We start from the raw sequence: 12,825 nt of genomic DNA, 5'->3' as shown, positions 1-12,825 counted from the left end.
TTACAAGTGACCTTGGAGACTTTATTCTACCAGTTCCACATATTTTTTAGATTATAGCATTATGGCGTTATGCTTCATTTTAGGATATATTTAGGTTTTTGTTCCAGGGGTTTTGTTGTAAACTTATTTACTTTTCTGCCATATATATAAAGATAATGTCTTGCTTGGAGAAAAATCAGATACTCTCATTTTTAAAGTAAGGTTCTCTACACCACAAGAAAATGTGAGCTACCAAAATCAAACTGATTTCTACCATTTCTTATTAAACTGGCAGAAAGACATTATATCCCAGAACAATATAGTGAGGTATTTGCCAGATTGGGACATCCTTTGGTAGGCTATACTTTTTTAAAGACAATAACTATATCTTTTCTATTATTATGTATTCCAAAGTATATCTGGCCCAGGGCCTTGTAAATTGCAAATCCTCAAGTCAAATCAGAAAAAAATTAATGAATGAATGTTTCTTGTAATGCCCAATTTTGAGAAATTTAATTACAAATATATTGAATAATTATTTTAATAAAATAATTGTTTTAATTTCTGAGGGCTTATCTTGAGTTCTGCAGCCAACCAAGTCCTTGATTTTCTCTCTTTTCTCTGTTATCCTGCCTAAAAATCAACACTATCAGAGAAGAAAAAGGGGAGAGAGAAAAAAAGCCAGTGTTTAATCTTGTATGCAGTACTTCTGACATAGTCTGGTAAAGGGCTGTTTTGAGAAAGCAATTAAAGCCAGTGGCTGAAATGAGGCTTGGGGATTATCAATAGACATCATTTATCAGTGTTATCCCCGTTGTACATCAAAAGAGATCATCAAGAGAGTGTTTACCACAGGCTGTGTGTGTTGGCTGTACTGAGAAAATTTCTGTATCTAGTAGGAGGAAGAGTAAAATCATTTGTACATGCAAAATATCTACCTGCTTTAGGACTGAAGTATTTCTTTCCATTTCGCTAATGAAAGCCATGGGATAATTTGAATCTATGTAAAATATTATGGTTCCAATGTCGAGTGCTGTAATAAAATGACCTTTTCTCTGCATTTCCACTAATTGGCTTTTAAGATGCTTTTGATGTGGCTGAAAAGGTCAAAGATCAATGAGTGGCTTGTTAGTCTAAATCGCTTATTTTATCAGAAAGAAAAAACCACAAGCTATTGAAAAAAAAATAGAATTTTGAAAGAAATACACTGGCTATTTGCCCCTGGCAGGCTTCATAATTTTTCTTTGGTTCCTCCAAGCATGGGATGGTCTAATCAGGAAATTATCAAGTAGATTGAAGAAGTATAACAAAGTTTAGTGCTGCCATAAATATTTGTAAAGCAAAACTTTGGAAAAATCCATGATACATTTTCTGTTACTAATTTAAGAAATCTCAAGTATTTCTGAAATCCTACGGTAGCAAATTGCCTGAAGAAGCACAGGTCACGCTGTCATTAGACAATTGCTATTATATATTTTAAGAAACTAATGAGATTTATGCTAAGAGGGAAAAGCTGAATAGAAAGTAACACAGCAGAACATTGAAATAAAATTTTATCCAATTTGTAACTTTAAAAATATTCAATCAACTATAATGATGTTGATCATGGAAGAAATAAACAACATGATTTGACCTTTTAGAACACTATGCTTACATTTTTCTAAAAACTAAGGAAACAATTTCTGTTATTGCCAAGAACCAACTCATATGTAAACAACTGATTAAATTCACTGAAATCTGTGCTCATTATGTTTAAAGGACAGAGATAGGCAATGTTCTGCCTGCATAGTAGTTTGTGCTTAAATTAAGCAATAATCATGGAGTTTCAGGCCATGTAGGGGGAGACTAATGACCGATTAGACATAGTTTTTGGTCTAAAGCAAGACATTGGGTCATTAACCCTTAATGATCATTTACCCAAAAGAAATGCTCTAGGCCAAGGGCCTTAGTTCTCTTAAATAACACAGAAACTGAAAGGTATGTTTGACAGCAGGTGATATTTTAATGGTTACAGCTAACCAGGTGGAATTCACCTGGTCATGTGGAGTTTAATGTCCTAGGTTATTGCACAAAAAGAACTGGCAAAAATGTCATGCTGTCATTATGATGGCATCATCCCAGTTAGGTGAGATTTCCTTTCCTCTTCATTTATTCCCTTCTATTTATTTATTATCACTTGTTTATCTCTTATTTAATAAACATTATTGAACCCTTACTCATGATTAGGACTTTATTGGATGCTGGGGAAAATTATGTTCTCCAGATATTTATAGTCCTGTGCAGGGAGAGACATGTAAAAGGCCATTTTAATGCATTGTCATGAGAATGGAGTTACAAGATACTTTCTGAGTAAATGGGAGTGCAGGCAACCCAGCACTGGGGTCTGGGGGGGGGGGGCATGGGGGGAACATTAGCGGGGACATAAAATCTAAAACTAAACTAATATAATAATTAAGAGTTAACCATGCTAACTTGGTTTCAGGGGAGGTTGAAGGTTAATCTAGTTAAGGGAAAAGCTACAGACAGAGACAGAGAGAAGAGACAGAGAGAAAAGAGACAGAGAAAATGAACAGTAGCTCAAAGAAGCTAGAGGAGAAATATTTTTTTAATTTTATTTTTCAATCACAGTTTACATTCAATATTATTTTGTATTAGTTTCAGGTGTACAGCATAGTGGTTAGACAATCACATACTTTACAAAACGTTCCCCCTGATATTTCCAGTACCCACCTGGCACCATACAAGTTATTACAATATTATTGACTATATTTTCTGTGCTATACTTTTCATCTCTGTGACTACCAATCTGTACTTCAGCCCCTGAATTGACCTCTCATCTGGCAACCACTAATCTGTTCTCTGTATCTATTGGTCTGTTTCTGTTTTGTTTGTTTGTTTATTTTGTTCTTTAGATTCTACACATAAGTGAAATCCTTATGGTATTTGTCTTTCTCTGACTGACTTATTTCACATAAGTCCATCCATGCTGTCGCAAATGGTAAGATTTCATTTTTTTTTTATGGCCGAGTAATATTTGGTTGTATATATGTACCACAGCTTTTTTATCCATTTGTCTATTGATGGACACTTGGGTTGGAGAAGAAATATTTTAACCTACTAGATTATGATGATCACTGGCTTATTTTTAATTCCTTAAATTTGCTCTGCATTGTGATGGACAGATTGTTTCTTCTCCCAATGTGTTTAAATACTTGCAGTAGCTATGAACTTTAAATAGATCTAGCAATTCTATGACACTTAATCTAAAATATATTTGGAGAAAATTCTAGTAGATCTTCATGCTAAGCATTATGTGAACTCATTTTTTCTAGCTCCTGGTTGGGAAATCTTGCCTTTTTTTAGCTCACAAACAGACTAGATAAACTTGTGCTTAATATGTGCAATGTCATTAATTTATCACAAGCTGTGGTCATTTTATTTTAGTTTACATCAGGAAGCCTAATTTAGGCGTAGCAGTTCATTAAGACAATTATTTTCTAACTTATTATTTGGCTTTTCTTTTCACAGTAGAAATTGCCTTTTATTTATTCTATACCTATTTGCTTTATGAGATAATGGAAAAAGAAATTAGGAAAGGGAGGGTAAATCAATGGGGATTATGTCCCTAAAATAGACCAGATTAAATTTCCAGAGGCCAAGGACATCCAGGAAAACATTAGCTTCAAGGTAAATACTACCAGCTACCTGGGATTGTCCAAATGGAGAAGTGAAAGAATTTGTAAAGAGCTGTGGTTCTTGTTTTATGCTTTTTAAAATTGTAAACCAATGACAATTTGCTTCAATTCTATCCTTTCTATTTCCTCCTTAAGTAAAGATTTAAAAAAAAAAAAAAAATGAGACCAAAGAAGTGTATTCATTATCCAAATTTTTCCACAATAAAAATGTGTTATACCACATTTATAACCCAAAGAATAATTATTTTTATGTTAACAGACTTCTCTCCTTAGTTGTTTTCTAATAAAATCCTTGCTACTGTGCTTATCTTTTTCTGTGGAATAATAACTGATTTGCATTCCCATAATGAACACTGAAAGTTTATTCAAATTTCAAGAAAGTTCTTACAGTCTTTTTAATTTTTTATTTGGGGAAAAAAGAATCCTATCGCTAAAAACAGCTATTCTGGATTTCTGTAATTCCTCTGGTAACACATTAATTTAGAATACACATTATTTAGCATTTCTTTCTTTGAGTAAGAGAATCCTTTGTCAAATGAGGTCTTATGATGACCTTCAGCGTATATATGCAACAGCCAAAAGGACAGTCCTGTGGTCGAAAGGGCAGAGTTTTCTCTCCTGGCCTCTCTCCTCCTGCCTCCACCCCAGCCTCACCTCCTGCTGAGGCCCTCATTCATTGTTTGAAAGCTCTTGATTTTGAATATGCCATAACTTGCTCCATGAGTTTTTTTAAGGTTAGAAACTTGAACCTGAAATATGCAACCCAAAGAGTTTTTGAAAATTTCAAAATCTAAATAGTCTCAGGATGATTGTCTTGTTTGCTCTGCCTGGTTCTTTGTGAACAATTCTGGGAAATGAATCTTCTGCAATCACAAAGCTTTGCAATAGAAGTACTAATTTATTTACCACTACCTGAGGTGGAAAGAATATCTTTTCTTTTCAAATCCTCAGAAAGTCCCTAAAGCATGAGAACTCCCAGCTGAGAGCCAGGAATGGGAGACTCAGTTCAGTCCAGTTTGCCTCCTGACATTTGTTTTTGCTTCCATCCGTCTGCCCTGCAGAGCCAGGTGAAAGAAGGTAACAGTGACTCACTTCTGAAGGATGTTCTGTGATCTTACTTTTTCATATCCAGGCGGATCATTTTGTTTGTGGGCACACTGGGTGAAGACAGAACCTGTAAGTGTTGGGAGCATGTTTTCAGCAAGAACTCCAGACCTCCCTGGGGCAAGAAATGGTCTTTATGATCCTCTGGAATTCCAGAGCAAGGGCAACTAAAAATATTTCTTGAATCAGTGAATGGATTAATGTGAACAAACTAAAAGTGCAATCTATTGATCTTTTAATCAAACCATAGGGTTAAATATGTAAATAAAACAGCACCCACTCTTTTCAACCATGGTCAAAGAACCTATATAGCTAATCTTATTTACCTGTCCTTAAAATAAATGCCCATTTATTGTACCAAATACCTGCAAATTGTAAGTTACCAACAAATCTAAAACCCCCTGGCACTCTGTGAAAATAAACCAGACAATGAATTGCAATTGCTGCAGGGACTTTTGCACAAAACAAGGTTTTCTGAGTAGTAACTTTGTTCTACTGAAGACAGATTGCCTACTTCAGGAATCCACAAAGAAAGAAAACCAAATCAAACTGGTACCCTAAAATTAAATGTTTAGAAGCCTCTACACCTCAGGTAGATTAAGACCTGCAGGGTATCATACAGTGTTATGTTAGTTATATGTCCTTCACGGTAGAAAATAATGCTGCATACATTGTCTGGCACCCTTTGCTGAAAACAGTTGCTTGATAGAAAAGTAATTACTGTGAATAATTATTTTTAAAATATTTTGAGTATTTCATAAAAAGCTAACTGAATAACTGAATAACCATGAAATTCGTATGTAAGTAGGAATGACCATGCCTCCAGACAAACGTGTCATTCGTTTTGTTTACTGCTGCATCACGCTTCAGCACGTGGAACCACGAAAGAGTTAATGCTTATGCAGCAGTGCCTTTCTTCCCATAGAGGAAGTAACCAATGGGGGAGATCTAGCTGGCTGAGTAATGGGAAAAATACACAGGGGCCATGAAATCTTTAAGATCAGACGTTGTAGCATCTGTTAACTAATGCAGAATGACAGGGAACTTCTGTGAAAGTGTATGTTGAGGATATAAATAGTGGAATACTGTAATTCATTACAATTACATTGCATAGAATAAAAATGAAAGGAATTCTTCTTGACTGAAAGTTTGGAACGTTCCTATATCAATTTTAATGGGCGAAATTCTGACTGTTTCAAGACCTACTCATAAATCAGAAAAAGGAACTTACACCAGTCTGGCTGTGTATGGTCTAAAATTTCATACACAGACTCCTCTCTATGTCAGCCCAGGAGCTGAGAGCAAGCTAGCAGTGCCCAGAGACCAAAGCAGTACAGTTTGCTGGTGTGCATATGATTGAAAAACTTTGTTTCACATAAAATCATAACCTCTCTCCCCAGCAGACTGTCACTGGAAACAATACAAATATCTTTAATCTCTTCTAGTCAAAGATTAGAATGCAGGGAACCTTAGTGTTTTAGTCTAGTTCCTGGCCAGATCTGATAAAAAGTTAGTCATTATAACAAATGAAAGAAAGAAAATCCAGTCAGCTGTAATGAGTTTGCGCTCTAATTCTGCAGGCACTGGGAGGTCAAAGGCATACCTTCCCCTATAGCCATATATGGCCTGAGGGCCATTGGACACTTTTTTTTTTCCTCAGAGATGAATGTTCTGGTATGAGCATGCTCTTAGAATCCAGTGACGTTCTTACTCAGGGTGGTCTGTAAATATTCTAAATCTTTGCTTACTATATAAAATTACAAGAAAGTGTTATCTTGCATCACCCACAAGCACTAGGTTCCTTAAGCTACGCAAAACCTACCGAGAAATCTGTCTCTTAAAAAATATAAGAGGGTTCTTTCTTTTTTTTTTTCTTCCCTGCTTTTAGCTAGGAACTGTCTTTTGGCTCTATGTATTTTGGTTTACATAAAAGGCGTAAAATGTTACACTTATAAGTCAAGTATATTGCTCAGCTTTTGCTTTCAAGTTCATGGGGAGATCAGTTTTCTAGGTGCAGTTTTGTGTCTCTCTCCCTGTCTGTTTCTCTGCTTTTCTCTCTGGCTTCACGCTGTTTTTGCCTCACTCTGAAAGGGAGATTTCTCTCACTTTGCCTGTTTTCTGATCTTTCATCTAAACCACCCTGAGTGCTTGAGCAGAATCCCAGATGAAGATGGAAAAGATGAAAAGACACTTAACAATATATTTCCGTTATCCAGGGGGAAAGGACCATAGAGCTGGGGGAGAAATGGATTCATTTTACAGTAAGTGTACGAATGAGTGAAACTGAAATTTTGTCGTGAGTTGCATTATTGGCTATGAGGGTGTTTTGAACTTTTTTTTTTCATGCTTTGTGGTGTAATGAATTGTATTACTTTTAACTTGATGCTGAGATACAAACCACACTGTTGAATTAATACTGGCACATGTCCCAGCCGGATCGGACCGGTCATGTCATAGGGCCATCTATCAGAATTCCCTCTCAAATTAATAGTATCTGGTGACCAAAGGTTGAGAACTGGACCAATAGCTAGCTGTACACTCTTTCAGCTTCTAAGAAATTAAAGTGATTTTCCTGCTTATGACCCTGATTTGGGGAAAGCAAAGCTGTGCATTGTGCCTGAACACATGTAATGTTGCTTTGCCAGATCAGACATCTTTCCTCATGGGATGAGATTACAATGGCATTGCAAAGTACTTCTCTTGAAACCTTCCAAAACAGATTATGTTCTTAAAAAACTTGATTCTTGACTTTGCATGTTTTAGTGCTGCATTCCATTAAACCTGTGTTTGAAGTTACCAGGATTTGCTCAAATATTTGATAATGCCTAAGCAGATAAGAGATTATATGCTTTATGTATATAGTGGAAGGATTTGTTCCAGCTTGGATACAGGGTATTAATTGGCCACCTACAGTGAGCAGTGTTTAATATTTTGCCCCCGCCCTTCCCCGCCCTCCTTTCTTGCTGCTTTCAGGCAGAAGAGCATGTAAGTATTCTCCGAACTAAATTTGCTAACTTTCTGGAACACATTTAAACAATGTGTGCTACTTGTGTCATATTACATTAGCTTCACTTCTAATGACAAGTTGTATATATCTGTAATAAATAGCTCCTCTGGGATCAGATCAAGATTAAGGGAGAGAAAGTACACTGCTGGAGTTAAGTAATTTACAATATCTCAGTAAATGCTTGCAAAGAAATGTTTGCATCACTAGAGTGAGCGAACAGCGCTGTGGACCCGGACAACCGTAGCATGTGAAACTCTCCAGCACAAAGTTATCATCACTTGGGTTCAAATTTTTTTTTAAATATTAACCTTTAAACTCTATATACTGTTTGATACTACACTGTCTACCATACCATAGAATGTTTACATCAGAGAAGCACCAGTTTTAAACAGACCAACATGGGCACAGAGCAGTGGTGGTGGTAGGGGGAGGGGTGATGCTGGCAAGAATAATGTCAGGGGTCATGAGGTCAAGATTTGTAGAGGAGTGCATTCGACCTTCAAAAAACTATCTCCGGCATGCTCATTTCCAATCAAGCTATTTTTAATTGATCAGAATAACACAGAGAAGAAAAATACAAATATTTATGGGTAGAGCACAGTCAAGTTGAGCAACTGGATCTGATTAACTAGGGCATGTGTGGGTTATAGGAACAGGCCATGCAGAGGAGCCTACAAGACTGGCCCCTTCTCTAGTGTGAGATTAAAATAGTCCACAATGAGTGAGAGAGTCCTAAGTTGAGGACCTGCTCAGATCCACCTGCAGGAGTGGAAATCTGGTATCACAGGATTTAAAATTTGGTACTTTCCTTTTCAAATTTGTTTAGTCTTGTTCCAGATTTGAACTTCAACACTGAGTCCCTTCTGGATGACTTGTGTTTGCATGACATTTGGCAAATCTCGTTTTGGGGGTTTGGACAGATTTCAGCCATTGTTTACAAGTAGTTGACAACAATGGCCTATGAAACCAGAATGCTTAACTATGTCTCACCTTTCCGGAAAGTTCTGAGGGAAGTGATTTTCATCCATCTACTTCAGTGCTTCAGAATTTAGTCGATTTCTGGAAGGAGCCAGACAGGAAGCAAGGTGCAGAATCTAAGCAGCCCCCTGCCTTTGCTGAGATGGCTCTTCATTGTGAGTTCATGCCTGCTACTTAGTTTGAAGTGAATTGAACATCAAATGCACTTATACAAAAATTCACAAATGAAATTAAATGTCTTTAAAATCCTCCAGAAATAAATGATTGTAGCAGGTGTGTCTCAGCTGTGATGGAAGGTATCACAGTGTTTTATTATTAAGCCTCACTGAGGGCATAGATGGGTCCTCTCTGGCTTATCGTAATATCACAAGGTGCCCAGGTAATACCTGGACCTTTGGGGTGGGCTTTTGAGTAGCTTGAAGGTATCCACAAGGAAAAGTCAAGTAAATAGCCAAGGAAAGTCTTGAGGCATTCCAGGAGGGCAATCTAGTCAAGCCGCTGCCTGCTGAGGCACGGGAGCTCTCACCTAATGGTGATGGGTGGTGCTCCTATCAGGGTTATAAGAGAGGATTCAGCCCAGCAAAGGGGCCCCATGGCGGTCACCCGCTAAGAGGTCTCACATTTCTATCTACCTCAACCTTTCCATCTTGCTCTCACTGTGCCCTAAGCAAGTTTGGAATCCCATCTAATTTCTTCTCCAGTGTTCTCTCTCTGGCTCAAGGGAAATTTCAGGGAAACAACAGTATCAACAACCTTAGCTTTGAGGGAGTATCTCTTGCCTGATATTTGTCATGCCCAAGAAGCATCTACAATAAATAGTCTTAATGGGTTTGTTCTGGGACATCAAAGGCAGGAAGACCAGCAGCCTTTCTCTTTTACTTTTCACTCTTTCCTAATGATCTCTGATGCAATGACCCCCAGCCCACAATCTGCTAGGAGTTGAGGGGAGAGATGGAGAAGAGTGATGGAGCAGAGAAAGGACTGGAGGAAATGCTCTTTAAAAGACTATGTCCTCAATTATTTTTTTGGATTGTCCATAACTTCGTTCACCCTCTTGGACTGGATAATTGATAGCTCTTTGGACAAGTGAGAGCCTCCCTTCCTTCCTAAAGTCTAGCTTTTTAAAAATCTGGCATTGTTTCCACGGAGGCTTTGTTGGTTGAAAAGATTTTGAAATCTCTAGTGCAGCTTAATGCATATCTTGTACCTGAAAGACAATTATTGCTTCTAACAGATGTACCACTGGTTTACGCCCTTTTAAGAGTTTAATTCTGATTGTTCTAATCTCTTTGTGTTATTTTTATAAATATAAAACAAAGCTATTTGCATTTTCCATTATTTATGAACTTCATTTTTAAAAGGCAATAAAATAAAGTTTATGCCAAGTAGTGAAGACCAACCTGGTTTTCTGACACCTGTTTAGACTAGTTTTAGGGGGATCTTGAGTAACTTTAAGGCATGCCATGAACTTATCTCTTAAGACAGCACCTCCACTTAAAAAAAGGCTTGAAAGTTTACGTACCTTTATATATCACTCTAATCTTCAAAATGAATTTATACCAAGTAAAATTTTACAAGACACAACAGTTTATGTAAAATCAACTACAGAATGATAAAATGTGACAATTTCAAAGACTCTGAGAATAATTGGTCTAAAAAATATAAACACCTATTTTACTACTTTTTTTCTCTAGTCTTTCCAATTAAGCAATGCCATTATCATTCCCATTTTGTATTTAAAAACCGAAGTACAGAACTATAATGTGAATTCCAAAGTTTTCAAAAATGAGTCTATTTTTGGCAAAACAAACCTCAAGGTTCCCAGCTCTATATAGTTCTGTCCCCTAATTTCTGGCTCCTAAAGGTCACAGTTTGATTCCCTGTCAGAGCACACGCCCGGGGTTGTGGGCTCAATCCCCAGTAGGGGGCGTGCAGGAGGCAGCCGATCGGTGATTCTCTCTCATCATTGATGTTTCTATCTCTCTCTCCCTCTCCCTTCCTCTCTCTGAAATCAATAAAAACATATTTTTTTTAAAAAAAGAATAAACTGAGTTCAGTGATTTTTCAGGATTGATTGATTAAAATTTTATTAGGCCACATGAGGAGGTTTGACACAAGCCTAATTTTGTAAAAGTGCTTCCCAGTAGTACGTGAAGTCTTCTGCATGGTGCTTGTAGTACATGCTGAATAATGACTTTTTCAAGGTCTAAAAAATAAGTATTCCTTGTAAGAGCTGACTTAATTTGTCCCCACTTAATGATTTGGGAGAATATTGGCCATTGTCTGGATTCTCTCCTTCACCCTCCAAAATCAGTAGGCTTTCAGAAGCTGGGCCTGGTTTCCAAACAAGGCTTCACCCTGGAGTCTAACCCTGGTTATCTCTAACCCTGATGTTTTCTCTTGCTGAGAGTAAAACACTTAACTGGCTAACTGCTCCTCTTTCAGTTCTCCTGCTGCTAGAGGATGGTATGATAATAATCTTTTTCTTTCCTACAGTATGTTAGGAGCAATATTTAGCTAAAGCTTGAAAAGTATGTTGACAGTAATAAGATAGCATTTCATAGCAGATTATTCATGCTCGTATGGCTAACCACCCACTGAAATATCTCCATAGAACATACCCGAAGTAATTTTGGTATGCGAGCAAAGGATTCTGGAGATTACATTTCTTTTTTTTTTTTTTTTTTTGGCAGAAATTTTAACTTCTCAGGAGTAAAAGAAAAGGGAGGAAATAATTGACTTACATTAATTTTGTAAATATGCCATAATAGAGGTAGATTTTTTTTCCCCATTCAAGCCCTCAGTGCTGCTAAGCCTCAGTGTGGAGGGAGAATTTAAAGTGGGGTATGAGTATTGAATATGTGACAAAATAATTTTAATGAATTTTTTAGCAATATAGTTTACATATAGGTATATATCCAACTCTAGGTATATATGATATTTTGATGTCATGTATCACTTTAACTTTGGGATTGTAATTGTCATTGAAACTGGGTTTTTCCATGTTCTCAGAGACTTCATTTCTTTTTTTCATCTCCACTCTGTGATGCCAGTACAAACAGGGAGTCACCTTGACTTCAAAGGGAGCTTTGTGCCTAGATTCATGAAGTTCTAAATTCCACCTGATTTAGTTGGCCTAGTGTCTACAGATATTTCTTTGAAATGCTATATTTTTTTCTTAATGATTTTGTTTTTAATTATTAAAAACCCAACAACAAAACAGAACACAAAAAAACCACCGTGGGTGTAATATTTTATACCCAGTGCACAATACTTTGTGCCCAATGAGAATAAGTTCAAGTTGCTACGGTACCATGTCCTCACCAGACTAAGTGGTCACGTACATTACATTTCAGAAACCTGTTCAATCTTAGTTGTTTTATTTTTGAAATTTCAATGAAAATAGCCTTAGAGCTGTATCAAGTGCAACCAAAATAAAACAAAATAAATTGCAAACCTACCACGACTTCAAGAATTATGTGGACACCATCTAAGTTACTTTAACGTAAGATATAAATCCAGAGATTTCTCATGCCATCATTTTGTAAATAATTACAGTTCTGCTGAATCTGTTGTATAAAGTTTACATGGGAGGTTCAGCGCACCCTTGCTCTTGTTTAGACCATTCGGAACCACCAGAGAGCTGTTGATATATGGCTGTGCTGTTTCAGTGCCTAAGACATCTACTACACGGAGCATAATAAACAGGGGCATAAAGACAGGTTTGTGCAAGCAGTTTGGAGTGACCTTTTTGGCAGCTGAAATCCATCTTGAGTACATGGTGCTGATGTGGACAGACATGTAAACTTAGTCTTGTTACCACAACTACTAGTTCTACAAATATACTCAGATGCCCAAAATGTACATCACTCTTAGAAAAGTGATTTTAAATGGAGAGTTGTAGTGGAGGACCAACAATTCAGATAAGATCAAAAACCATATACCAAGAATTCTCTGTGATTGAGTGCACAGAAGTGTTGAAAGCATGGAGTTAGGTAGATCTAATCCAAAAGGCTATACAGTTAAGATCTTCTTGATAGTTTACATAGATAAAAAGGTATA

This window comes from Miniopterus natalensis, chromosome 4, assembly GCF_054644295.1.
Source record: "Miniopterus natalensis isolate mMinNat1 chromosome 4, mMinNat1.hap1, whole genome shotgun sequence".
NCBI lineage: Eukaryota > Metazoa > Chordata > Mammalia > Chiroptera > Miniopteridae > Miniopterus > Miniopterus natalensis.
This window is presented reverse-complemented; position numbering follows the sequence as displayed.